Here is a 14,063-nt window from a genome sequence, read left to right as displayed (position 1 = left end):
AAAACAATTTCTTTTATGTACATACATAACAGACCTTATTGGCAAAAAAAAAATCAATCTTCTCCCATTAGATGGTACGCTAGAACAGTATTTGTGAAGTTGACTATGTTAATTCTTATTTAGACCTTTGATTGCTATTTGTTTGTCTTCGATTAGCATATTTAATATGCTTTTAAGAATTCTTTGTCTTAATACTGGCAAACTGCTGGTAACTGGCACATGAACCGTTTAACTACAGAAACCACCTATACTAATTTTTACATTATCTTTTTAGAGAATTCAACGGACAACTCATTTGATTTGTTAGTTTTTCATCGTGGTTCAATCCTTTATGTCCCATAAGGTACTCATGAAGATATTATTAGTGCCATGTGCTTGGCTGAGAAAAAAATCATAAAACAAATTTTTGCCCTAAAATGATGATTTTGATAATCTGTGTACGGATCAGGGGGGTGGGTATATATATTTCCCTCTGGATAATTTTCTGTACCTCATGTGGGAAATATCTTCCCTCTGAAACTAGACTTTGAAAATAGCTATAAATATTATTTTATTGCAAAGTTTTATATAACCATAAGTATTGAAGTATTTTATGTTGTAAGCAAAGGATTTATGCAATTATTACTCATAATCGCCTTGGAACATATTTTATTTTCAAAAATTATACCTTGAGATATTTTTAAATTACAGTGTGTTGTTGTGTTTTTGAAAAACTGCTTATTTTGTTATTACAGTCTACTGTCTTACAATTCTGCCGTATCTTTGCTACATTTTATCTTCATTTACTATTAAGGATAATAATGTGATTTAATTACTTCATGTTCTACTGTATCTAACAGTCCATTCAAGAAGTCCGTAGGATGACACAGAGATGGCTTTACTAGACTTTTTGCCACACGATTTTTATTTAGTAGTAACTTTCAAACGACACGTGTATACATTTGACAGCAATGTGACTATTGATTCGTGAGTTGTAGCTTTTTGTGTGAAGCAACTTGTGTTAGTGCAAAAACAATGGACAAAAGTGAATTTCGAGTTTTAATAAAGCATTGCTTTTTGATGAAAAAAACTACAGTGGAAACCAATTAAACGTGGTCGTACCAGCACAAATGATTCAGAGCGTAGTGGACGCACAAATGAGGCTGTTATTCCAGAAAACAAAACAAATCCACAAATTGGATATGAACGATCGCAAATTGAAGGTGCGCGAGCTAGCTGACATTGTAAAGATATCAGATGGTAGTGTTTTTACAATTTTACACGAACATTTGGGTATGCGAAAGCTCTGTGCAAAGTGGGTGCCGCGTGAGCTCACAGTCGACAAAAACAACAACAAATCGATGCTACACAGGAGTGTTTGGCGCTGTTAAACCGCAATAAAAGGGAATTCTATCGTCGATATGTGACAATGGATGAAACATGGTTTCACTACTACACACCAGAATCCAAAAGACAGTCAGCTGAGTGGACAGCAGTCGACGAACCGAATCCAAAGCTAGCAAAGACGCAACAGTCGGCCAGTAAGATGATGGCGTCTTTATTTTGGGATGCGAACGGAATAATATTCATCGACTCTCTCCAAAAAGGAACCACCATCAACAGCGACTATTACTGTGCACTTTTGGATCGATTGAAGGTTGAAATCGCAAAGAAACGGCCACATTTCCAAAAGAAAAAAGTGTTGTTTCACCAAGACAATGCACCGTGTCACAGATCGATGAAAACGATGGCAAAATTGAACGAATTGGACTTCGAATTGCTTACCCACCCACCATATTCTCCAGATTTAGCCCCCAGCGACTTTTTCCTGTTTTCAGATCTCAAGAGAATGTTTGCTGGAGAGAAAGTTAAGTCCAATGATCAAGTCATCGCTGAAACTGATGCCTATTTTGACGAGAAAGAGAAATCGTACTATAAAAGTGGTATCGAAAAGTTGGAAAATCGCTATACTCGTTGTATCGCCCTCGAAGGCAACTATGTTGAATAATGAAATCGAGTTTTGTCAAAATTTTGTTTTTTTCTTACTTATCCTACGGACTTATTCAATGACCTGTTATGTTTTGAATTTCCGTCTTTATTTTCTGTGGAACAAAACGAAACATGGTGCAGTAGAACGTTTTTCATGAGCCTTCGTGGAGCATAATCGACAACGACGGTAAGAGATAGTTTTGTTTGGAAGATGAATTCCGACGTTTTCCAGCCGCACACTGTCAGGAACTCCGTAAGATTTTGATGTTTGGAAACGCTTCTGAAATTGATACGGGGTGTGACGCATTCTTTTCCTGCTACTAAAATTGTTTTGTAGTCTCCGTGCAACTGACAAGAGAAAGGATACATGGTCCATATGCTGTCTTAAATAATTTGTGGAGAATGTATGCATTTGTCAAGCTCGTATCCAGTAGATAGAAAAATATTCTGGGCCACCACTTCTTAGCTCGTTGGAATGTGGAATAACAATTTAAAATTTGATCAAAACGATCTACACCTCTCATGAACTCAGTATAATCTCTAATAGCAGCTGGACAAAAAACATTAACTCTCCTCTCATCTTTCAGCTTTCTCCGAGAGTAATCACGTTTTTGGCGTTTTTGGCGCTGTTGTAAGTACATTTACAAATCCTTTGTCCATCCATTGAATAGCCGATGTATGATTCTTTGTAGCTACTCGGAATTCTCACTGCTTTAGTTTTGGAAACTTCTTTGCAGATTTCCCCTTTCTCTTCATAAAATCGGGGAGTCCAACTTTATCAAATCTCACAGTACCGACTGAATATATTCCATGGTTATATAAATCTTCCATTAGCTTCGTTGAGGTAAAAAAAAATATCAAATGCTACAAGATATTTTGTGTTCTGCAGATCCTGAAACAATTGCATCACAACTCTATATCCTAGTCCTTCCTTTCCAGATGAATCTGTTTCTTTGCCAGTGTATATTTGGAATTTTTCTACGTATCCAATAACTGGATCAGCACGACACCAAACTTTGTAACCTCTCTTGATAATTTTGAGAGAAATATATTGTCGTAATGAACTTCGACCTTTTGAACTGAATCATACTTTCATCAATAGAATGAACTGAGTTTGACTTATACTCCATGATAAATTTTTCTGATAAAGCATCAATCAATGGCCAAACTTTATGTAGAATATCATAGCCATCTTCTCCGCGTTTCTTTGCTGCTTCGTTGTTCAGTGATTGGTGGTTACGTCCGATAAGGCTTTTACTCAGGATCAAAATATCTACAACATATCACGGTTTCAGTCATTTTACTGAAATCCAGAATATCACTATCTTCGGCTGCTTTAGAAGAAAGTGGTCCTGTAGGGTCCAGACGGTCAGTGATTTTTGGTTGTGTCCATTGAGACTTTTTCTCAGGTACACAATATCTACAACATATCACGATTTCAAGCAATTCCACCAAAATCTAATTTCCGTAAGGATTGTGCGGTGTCCTTTGTCATTACGAAGGGAGCCATGTCCTCTGAAATTCTTTTCTCGCAAAAATTACAAAACACGTATTTCCTACTTTGAAGTCATCTTTGCATCGGAAGAGTTTTGTTTCATAAATGTTGCCCTTTCAGTCAGGGGGCCCATTTTATGAAAAGGGGCCCTTTACCCCCCTGAACCTATTTACGGAAAGAAACAAAAAATACGTGTGTATTTATTTTCGGTCTAGTATATATGTGCTAAGTTTGAAGGTAATCGTTCGACGAGAAACTCTTGTAAAGCTATCTCGTTTATACTTTTAATTTTTGGACTTAACGGGTTTTTACCCCCATAGTCTTCAATCGCTCCCGCAATAACTCCTAAGTCGTTCGTCAAGAAAATATGTTAAATGAGCATCTTTTCTAGATGAATTCAAAATTCTTTCCATGATATACGAAAACATTACAAGATTCTGTCCTTACCTTAAGAAAAAGTGGTAATTAGGATTGGGAGTGAATCCACCTATCCGTATGGGAAGACAAGGAAGGGGGGATGATTTTCTCCATCAATGATGTATTCAGCTCATTCAGAGAAAAAAAGCTGTGTTATTGTTGTTTTATGCCATGGGTATATAACGGACATGAAATGGGACAAAAAGGGTTGGTGTGAATTCCTTTTTCCTGCATTTCTGAATAAAAATTAAATCTTCAATGTACGTGGCAAAACATAATTATTAGGTTTGCTTACTTCCATATTGTGAATTTGATACATTTACATTAAATGAACAACTTCAGAATTTATATTTCTGGGCATTCGGCATCCAAAACCATTCAGCCCTTCACGATTTGAGGGATGACGTCCCTCGGTGAGCACACAATCCGGGGAAAGGGAAAGAAGAAATGATTGGGGAAGGAAGGAAGCGGCCTAGGACCTATAAGTTAAGTACCACCTTGGCATTTGCCTGGTGTGAATGAGGAAAAACCTAGGAAAACCTCACTCAAGGTTGTTGGCCTGAAAAAGCGTGTTACATTTTTTCGACCGAGTGACCCCACCGGGAATCAAACCCGGTACCGCTCGCAGCGAAGGCGAGAGCGTTAGCGACTACGCTACACGGTGACATAAACAACTTTAATGCCAATTAGTGTAAGTTCATAATTTAAATTGTCCAGGAGAGAAGTTTGAACTTCAATGTCTTATATAAATCTTATGAAGAGAATGTTATTCACTATTAGCATTTGAAAATAAACTTGAAAATTATGTTTTTCGGTAGCAACATAAAAAAATATGAATTTTTCTTGACATGTTGAACTTCAATGTCCCCTCCTGAAAATTTTTCAAGAGGACCAGCTACTACAGTACTCTAGTATATTTATTGCTGTTAATGAGGTTATGCAACGTGCGTAAGTCACTATTGTTTAACATTAAGGTTATATTAGTACATGCGGTCATGGATCAAAATGTGTGTGTGTGTGTACTCGTAAACGCACTATGTATTTTTTTTATCCCTACCTCGTTGATAAAAAATATCTGTGCTCGTTCTTGTTGTGGATACTATCTTATACAGCCTCGGCTAAAATAACTGAAAAGAAAGATAAACAGCAATCAAGGAAATAGGATTAGGAACAAAAATATTTTTCTTTCAGAAAGTTAGCCCTTCACGTATGAGGGATGACGTCTCTCGGCGACCACACTATCCGAGGAAAGGGAAGGAAGAAAGGATTCGGGAAGGAAGGAAGTGGCCTGGGACCTATATGTTAGAAACCATCTCGGCATTTGTCTGGTGTGAATGAGGAAAACTTCACTCAGAGTGATTGCTTGCAAAATTCTTTTTACACATTTCCAAGCAAGTGTCCCGTTCGGGAATGGAATCCGGAACCGATCGGCAATGAAAACAAGAGCATTAGTGACTAAGTTACGAGGGGCCACAAACTGCAATCAACCCACTGATAACTTCAGAAGAATTCTATTGTGCGAGGAGAGAGTATAGATATGAATTAACAGAAGATAAGAGTAGTGATGTGAGAATACTGGTAACCCAGGTTGAGCACCGTAGGGGAAACACCCCCGGAGGAAAAATCATAGCTCTGCGGAAAGAGAATTTACTTTCGAGTCACCCCGTGAAATAATAACCGAATCAATGAACCAAATGAATTAATAATATGCTCCATGTATCTTGTAATAATAATCTTAAAGCAAAGTGATTAATATAAACTTGAACTTTATGATTTCAGACGGAAACTACTGGATAAATAGCTGAAGGATACTTGCAATGTCGCACATGAAAATATGCCTTCAATCTATATTATAAAATTGAAAGTGACTATACTTGTGACTCTTAATCTCTTGAACCGCCCGACAGATCTCGATCAAATTTCAACGTAGATGCGGTTCTGGCCTGGAAATGGTTTTAGCTATTTACTTTGACGGTAGAACTTAGGGGAGGGGGAGGAGGGAGACATAGAAAAAATTAAATAAAACAACAACTCTTGAATCACCCGATTGATCTAGATCAAATTTCCAATGTAGCTGAGGTTTGGGACTGGAATGATTTTTATCATTCGACTTTGACGGAACAACGTCGGGGAGGGGGTGAAGGGGGAAATATACAAAAATCAATAAATATAAAAATAAAAGTAACTATGTCCGTGAATTAATAACTCTTGAACCACCCGATCGATCTCAATCATATTTTCAACATATATAAAGTTCAAACCTGGGAATTTTTTTATCATTTAATTTTGACAGCAGATCTTAGGGTATGGGGAGGGGAGGAGGAAAAATATGTCAAAATGAATAAAACTTAATACCTCTTGAACCACCCGACTGATCTCGATCAAACTTTCAACATAGATAAGATTCGGGCCTGGGATGTTTTCTTCATTTCACTTTTACAATGCAACGAAGGGGAAGGGGAGATATATGTAAAAAAAAATAAAAAAAGTAAAAATAAAAGTGACTATCTTCGTGACTTCATCACGCTTAAACCTCAGGACCGATCTTTAAAAAAAATAAACATAGATGAGGTCCGGACCTGAGGTGGTTTTTATCATATCACTTTAACTGTAGAACTTAGGGGAGGGGATAAATCTATAAAAATAAATGAAACTTAATAACTCTTGAGCCACCAGACCTATATTGATCAAACTTTCAACGTAGATAAGGTTCTTGCCTGGGATGTTTTGATCATGTTACAACCTAGGGGAGGGAGACGGGGGAGATATATGTAAAAAAAAAAAAATAAAAATAAAAGTGACTGTCTTTGTGACTTCAGCACGCTTTAACCACCTGACCGATCTTTAAAAAAATTCAATATGGATGAAGTTCGGACCTGGGGTGGTTTTTACCATATCACTTTTACGGTAGACCTTAGGGTTGGAGGAGGAGAGGGGACAGATATATAAAACCTAATAACTCTTGAACCACCCAACCGATCTCAATCAAATTTTCAACATAGATGAAGATCAGGGCTCGGGTGCTTTTTATCGTTTTACTTTGACAAGCGAACGTAGTGGAAGGGAAGTGGTGAGGTATATATGTAAAAAAAAAATCAAAATCAAAATGACTGTCTTTGTGACTTCATCATTCTTGAATCACCCGACCGATCTCAATCAAATTTTCAACATACATGAGTTTAGGGGCAGGGATTACTTTAGGCTATTCACTTGACGATGCAACGTGGGGGAGGGGGATAGAAACAGTGACACTTCTGATGCTGTTTCAATCCAAGTTCGTGTCTGATAGTTGGGGAGGTGGAGAGTACAACGTAGGGGAAGTGGATGAACATTTAAAAATGATCGAAAATGACTAAATTAGTGTCGAATCCATAGTTTTAGGAGTAACTGAGATTAACAGTGACGATTCTGATGCTGTGTGCCACAGCACGGAGATGGGGGAGGGGGACTTATATATAATAATTATCGAAAAGGACCAATATTATTGTCTAATCCATAGTTTTCGGGATCATTCAGATGAACAGTGGCATTTCCGTTCCAGTTTAAATACAAAATCAGCTCCGCCACTTGGAGGAGGGGGAGAAAGAGATATATAAAATGATCGAAAATGGCCACTATCAGTGTCGAATTCATAGTTTTCTGGGTCCGTTAGATGAACAGTGACACTTTCGACCCATTTTAAATTCAAATTCAAACCCGCAATTTGGGGGAGGTGAGGAAGAGATATTTAAAAATCATAGAAAATGACCGTTATTAATGTTGAATCCTAATTTTTTGGGGTCGCTGAGATGAACAGTGAAATTTTGGATGCCATGGCCCGCAACATGGTGGAGGGAGAACTATATATATATATATATATATATATATATATATATATATATATGGTCAAAACTTACCGATATTAGTGTTGAATCTATAGTTTTTGCGGATGAGAGGGTGTCATACATTAAAATGATCGAAAATTAGCAATATTAATGTGCATTTAAATTGTTTATTTCAACCCAGCGAAGCGGGTAATATATGCTAGTATCTTCTAATATACACTGAGAAAAAATCGTAAGTGGCGTACATAAAATCGTATGTTACTTTTGTAAATTCTGTAGTTTTTGGACTTAACGTATAACAAACGTATAACTGAAAACGCACGTTTTACAGTACTTTCTGTATAAGTGATCCATCTATACGTACTTTCCGTATGAAACAATATAGGCGGTCTGGATCTCACATACAAATCGACATAATAACATATAGCTGACGAAGGTAACATTCATATAAGTATATGATATTAGGAAGATTGTTAGATAGTAGACATTCTACAACGGCATGATGTAACACTAAGGGCAATGCCTTTGTAGCATACAGATAACATGTGCTGCGAATTGATTTCTCTAGTAAGCAAGAGGAGTGCGCTGTACTATATACCGCTGTTCGAAGAACATACTTTTCTGTGTATGTACAAATGCAGGATAAATGGAGGACATAACTTGCTTAAGCCTGCCTTATATCTCTGGAAATAAAGCCATCTGAAAATCAAATAAATCAAGCACACATTAGATACGCATTATATATATATATATATATATATATATATATATATATATATATATATATATATATATATATATATATATATATATCGGGTGTTGCAAAATAAGTGTTACAACTCTTGGGAGGTGACTCCTACCACTGAGACAAGAAAAAAAGTTCTCTTGAACTTTCGGCTATCGGACATAGTTTCAGATCTACAAGGTGCCGAAAGCGTGGGAAAATGACTTTCGGACGCCAATAATTCGGAAACTATCCAACATAAAGAGGGCGGGTAAAAAATTCACTGAAGAAGTCATACCTGCTCTGTTGAATTTTGTATGTTTCACAATCCTACCATGCACGCGCAAGGGATTCCCCAAAGGAACGTAGGGAGTCCCGGATAATCTACCAAATGAAACTTGGTCTAAATGATTATGAATTAATAGGCTTTCTACCAGGTAACAATAATTCGTTTGTATTAAATCGATATCTGGAACAAATACAAAATGGCGGACACCTTCATGATCGTTGTGTGTGGTTGCATAATCGCCAGATACGAATGATGGCCAACAGTGACGTTCTGAGTATTAAGTGTAGCGAATTTGTACTTAAATGCTCTGCAAAGACATCTGGGGTGTCGGTAGAGCATAACAGATGAAGCAGGGTGATTCACATGTGTGGTAACACTTAATGAAAAATGCCCAGAAATGCACTCATACTCAGTAAACGTGAGTTCAAAGCGTCGGAAATGTAAGGATTAGCGTCAAGAACATGAAAGATATTGCCAATTCACCAATAATATTCCTTCAAACCGATGCAATATGATGCGCACGGTTGCATACCAATAAGGATGCAACAACTGAGGCCAAGTTGAAATTGTGCAATCGGACTCACTAAGAAACTGGGTAAACTAAATGAATGTCACTAGTGGGATCGTATGATTGATATTGAAATATGGTCAATGTGTGTGTTGATATCAACATGTAGCTAATGGACCAATTTTAACATGTCCCACTACTGCTGGGACACCGTCCCACGTGCGAAAAATAGGATAATAACTACTCGGGTATTGAATCTGAGGCCGTGGGTTCCCAGTAGGATTGGAAACTGCAACCACGCGAGCAAAAGCGAGTGCTCTAGCCGTGAGGTTCGAAGGAGCCTCACTTTCTCTGTATTTATTTCTTTGAGGAGTACCCACTTTGTTTGGCAAGCGCCCTTGTACAGCCTCCTCCCGACATGCTTGTGTGTTTCATTTTGTTACTCCTACTGCACAGTTGTAAACAATCAGACCTTTAAGACGTTTATTTCTATTTCTCATGTCGTTTTATTTTCCATATGTATGGTATTCCAGCTGTAGTGTTAAATATGCCAAAAGGATTCAGTTTCATCTTTGTCTTGGCATGTGCACTGTGTGTAAGATACGAATTTCTGGAGTTATTTTCCTATATTACGAGTACATTATATGTCCCAGAAGACGTGGGACATGATACAAGTTTGTTATTTTCACGCTCTATCAGAATTTGAACCCTGCATTAAGAGATTTCTTTTCATATGCGTCGACTGTGGGATAATGTCCCAAACAAAGAGGGACATTGATACAATCGTGTTCTATTTAGTTCTACCAAAAGGTGCAACAGATGTAAGAGCAGAGTGTACAACGTTATTTTCCTAGTTTTCGCACGTGAGACGTGTCCCAGCAATAGTGCGACATGTTGACATTTGTCCATTAGCTATATGTTGATATCAACACACACATTGGCCACATTTCAATATCGATCATGAGATCCCACTAGTGATATTCCTTTAGTTTACCCACTTTCTTAGTGAGTCCAATTGCACAATTTCAACTTGGCCTCAGTTGTTGCATCCTTATTGGTATGCAACCGTGCACATCATATTGCATCGGTCTAAAGGAATATTATTGGTGAATTGGCAATGGCTTTCATGTTCTTGACTCTAATCCTTACATTTCCGACGTTTTGAACTCACGTTTACTGAGTATGAGTGCAATTCTGGTCATTTTTCATTAAGTGTTTCCACACATGTGAATCTCCCTGCTTTATCTGTTATGCTCTACCGACACTCCAGATGTCTTTGTAGAGCATTTGAGAACAAATTCGCTACACTTAATACTAAGAACGTCAGTGTTGGCCAGCAACCGTACCTGGCGATTATGCAACCACACACAACGATCATGAAGGTGTCCGCCATTTTGTATTTGTTCCAGATGTCGACTTAATACAAACGAATTATTGTTATCTGGTAGAAAACCTATCAGTTCATATCCATTTAGACCAAGTTTCATTTGGTAGATCATCCGGGACTCCCTACGTTCCTTTGGGGAATCCCTTGCGCGTGCATGGTAGGATTGTGAAACATACAAAATTCAATAGAGCAGGTATGACTTCTTCAGTGAATTTTTTACCCGCCCTCTTTATGTTGGATAGTTTCCGAATTATTGGCGTCCGAAAGTCATTTTCCCACGCTTTCGGCACCTTGTAGATCTGAAACTATGTCCGATAGCCGAAAATTCAAGAGAACTTTTTTTCTTGTCTCAGTGGCAGGAATCACCTCCCAAGAGTTGTAACACTTATTTTGCAACACCCGATATATATATATATATATATATATATATATATATATATATATATATATATATATATATATATATATATATATATATATATATATATATAGTGTTAATGAACTATACCAACAAACTTAAAGAGGCGATTCCTCATATCAAAATAAGAGAAAAAGTTCATATGGACCTATGGCGAAAAGTGCATAGTTTAAGAGCTAGGACTGTCCAAAATCGCGAAGAAGCCAAATTTTGAGAGGCTCTATTTGAAATTCGAGGGACTCTGGATGGAGGTCCTTATCAGCGTAAAGCAAGCCAAGAATACACAATAAACAAGTGCAGATTTCATCAATTGTCAATAGGTGTAAAGGTTATTATCTACAGGGTTTAATTCTCAGATACGATTTCAATAGAGTTTTTAGATATACCCTGATTCCAAGAACGGCTCAAAGTAGGCAGGACGTAAACCTTGACAATAATGGATATAAAATGATTTGCAGGGAATGCGGAAGTGTTAGGAACAGGCAGCTCCATGTTTCTTTGTGTTCGGAATAACGTGTGATATGTATTTCGTCACGGTATATTTCAGGTTTTCTTCACTTATATGCATGGAAGAAAACATCGCACCATGCTTTTCCCCGAGTACGACAAACCATGCTGCTGACGATCCTTAACACTTCCGACATCGCCTTAATGATTACGTGTTCACTGCTATCAAGGCTTATCGTTTGCCTACTTTAGACCAATCATAAAGTCAGAGTATATCTCAAAATTCGGTTGATGGCATGTCTGGGGATTTCACCCTGCAGGGAATAATCCGTAAATCCATTGAACATTAATGAAATATGCATTTTTGGATTGCGTATACGTGACTTGCTTTACGCTGACAAGGACCACCATCTACAGTCTCTCGAATTCGAAATAGGTCCTCCTGAAATTTGACTTTTTTGTGAATTTGGACAGTCCTAGCTCTGAAACTATACACTTTTCGCCATAGCTACATATGAACTTTTTTGTCTTATTTTGATGTGAGGAATCACCTCTTAAATTTTGATGGTATAGCTCATTAACACCCTGTATATATATATATATATATATATATATATATATATACTTTCAGTGTAAAATAAATATGTTCTATACGCATTATATCCACCATTTCTGGTTTCAAAAGTTTGAAAATTCGAATGAATATTAAGTATAAGGAGGACACTGAGGCTAAGTGAAAAAGGATTCATGTCTACTATAGAAGTCACACTGGTCTCATCCCATGTTATGTAAGTTTGTGGTGGCCAACATCACATCCATAGTTTTGCTCACTTTTCCACACACACACATTATAATTCCATCAATTATTTAATGATAGGGTCTAATACACTTCAACTAATCATCAATCTATTTTATCCTAAAGGGCCTAATAGTAGACCAGTGGCAGATCTATCCCTGTGCCGGGCTCTATACCCCCAAGTTTTCTGGGTTACAAAAGCGTTTGAAGCTCTTATATATATATTTTTTGAAAGTATACTTATCATAGTCTGTGTTCTGGTTGGACCTTCAGTTTTTACTTTCTAGATCCACCACTGCAGGAGACGAGAAACAAGCAATGGTGCTATTCAGCCGGCTTGCTAGAACCGGTTATTAAAATATTAAGATTTTGCAGAACTGTTTGTTATACCCAGACATAACAGTAAATTTCTCCCAGGAATAGTAAATTTCAGTTTAACCATCTTTGTTTTTAGAAATTCTTACTTCTCAAGAGTTAAATATGTGATCTCTCAGAACGAGGTATAAGCATTTATTTCTTAATCTCAAATGCTCAGATGTTAAGAATGAGAACTGGGATCACATGAGTGTAGTGGTGAGGGTTATTTGTATTATATTAGAAACGCATATTTACCATTATCAACCATAGTCGATCCGTTGCTGAATTACTTTCAATAGTTTTTAATAACCATCTATCTTGGATAATTCGTTTTCAAATTTTTCGCAGTTCTAGCTAATTTGGTCGCACTACCTTGTATTAGGTTGCTGTGTAGGTTTCTACTTGTCAGTTGTGGTATGGTATTCACTAAAAAAATTGGTTTATCTACCTCGTATGATTTGTTTTCTAAGGGTTACATCTACCTACATAGAAAAAAGAACCGGTTATTAAAAAGTTAGAACAACACAACTGGAAACAATAGATTAGATTACGTTTAAGCATTAAACTCGAATACTATGTTAAGACTTTTGTTGTGATGTTATTCTATTGTAATTTTACAACACACTAACAGCACGTTTGGCAATCTTTCCTTGTAAATTTATTAGTTTGAGAATTCTTCGTAGTAAAAGTTACTAATTCGACATCATTCGTCGTACATGTTAATAATTAGGAAATCTTTCATTAAAATTTATTAATTTGGCAAATATTCCTTTTAAATTTTAATACGTAAATACGCTTCAGGAGTAGTAAAACTCTCTGTTATGTAGTCTTTACTTAAGCAAGCATTCCTCAACCTATTTCATTCAGCTATATCACAACTGAACATGTACGTTTTCATCTCTATTCAGCCAATTCGGGGGATGGAGAGTTGTGGACCTTTGTTTTCCCTTCCATTGAATCAAACTCTTCCTTCCTCTTTATCTCCTCCTATTCCATTTTATGCATTTCTTCCTTGCCCTTTCGCATTTTACTCTCGCTTTATTCTCTCTCCGAATGACTCTCGTGGCCTCCTTTTCCGATTCTTCCTCCCACCATCTATTCTTTATCTTTGGCCTTTGAACTGAAAATTTTCGAAGCTCCCTCGAAACGTGTCTGACGCTTCGACCTCCATCAAGAATTCTGTTTCTGAATTCTTGAAGCAGTGTTGCTCACACGCTTTAATTAAAAAGAACTAAATTATGTAACAGACAAAAATGTTATTTTTCTCAAAAGTTTAGATGTGTTTTCTTGAAGAAAATTGAATGTGAAATGAGCGTTTGTTTGCAACGGTTCTTTATGTATGATAAAATGTTTAATTTATTCTACGAGATAAAACATTGGTGGGGAAGTTATGCTTTCGAGCACAGTATATTTGTAATGTTTGATAATCATTT

This window comes from Thermobia domestica, chromosome 2 (genome assembly GCF_964235325.1).
Source record: "Thermobia domestica chromosome 2, izTheDome1.hap1.1, whole genome shotgun sequence".
Classification (NCBI taxonomy): Eukaryota; Metazoa; Arthropoda; class Insecta; order Zygentoma; family Lepismatidae; genus Thermobia; species Thermobia domestica.
This window is presented reverse-complemented; position numbering follows the sequence as displayed.